Genomic DNA, 1,074 nt, shown 5'->3' on the forward strand with positions numbered 1-1,074 from the left:
GGCTATCTATTGGCCCTATGAGAATTCAAGGGAATTCCCATATGGTCAAATTCTCACCTGCTTGTGAAATTCTCAAGGTCCCAGATACCAGAGCAGGCCAGTCTGTATGTTTTCCTTTTTTAGGATGAGATAACAGATTTCAATGGAAGGAAAACAAGATTGCTGAAGCACACCAAGGACAAATCAGACATTTATGATTGAGAACCTAAAGTGCCACTAGCCCTGCTGGGTGATAGAAGCCAGATTAATAGACCTAGAGGTTAAAGTCCTTTCTGGGTCTCGGACAAAGCATTTACAGTAATTACCCGGCGTCCCGTCCATCATATCCCATTACTTTGCTCATTCGTTTATTTTTACAGTGTTTACCCCAAAGCTCTGTAGTCACTCAGTCCACATCTGCCCAGGGTCCCTGGAGATGTGGCCCGGCCCGGCCTCACTCTCTATTAAATAAGCAAAACAGAATGCCTTGTAATATTTAATTCCACACTGTCTCTAAAGTGATCCATCTGCATTTGTACCAAATTAATACCTCTATGCTATGTCAAAATGACAATGTCTTTCCTATTGTAGCAATAAAGACGCTTGTTGAGAAAGTTTGCGTTTCAAGGAAGGGTTTTACTTCATCACGAATTCCTCTGTGCAAGAAAGCAGTTTGGTATCTGTTTCTCTAAATTTCTTTAAGCAATCTATAGCTCTCTCTCTCTCCTTCTCTCTCTCTCTCCTTCTCTCTCTCTCTCTCCCCTTCTCTCCCTCTCTCTCTTCTTCCCCCCCTCCCTCAGATTGTCCTCAAACTGGCTAACACTAGAGCTAACACTAGCTTTGAACTTTCAATCCCCCTGTGTCTGGCTCCCAGGTGCTGGGATTACAAGCATCTGTTTTCATACCCGGCTTGGGTTTTTTTGTTTTGTCTTGTTTTTTTTTTTTTTTCCTAAAGCAAAGATTGTACTAACAAAAATTGTTTTTAGATGAAAGTAATTTTTCTTTGTCTATACACATAGATCTTCCATAATCTAACTTGGTTCATGTTTACAAGGAAAATGAGTATACCTGTCTTCTTTTAGGAATCCTATTTAT

This window comes from Arvicanthis niloticus, chromosome 15 (genome assembly GCF_011762505.2).
Source record: "Arvicanthis niloticus isolate mArvNil1 chromosome 15, mArvNil1.pat.X, whole genome shotgun sequence".
NCBI classification, from domain to species: Eukaryota; Metazoa; Chordata; class Mammalia; order Rodentia; family Muridae; genus Arvicanthis; species Arvicanthis niloticus.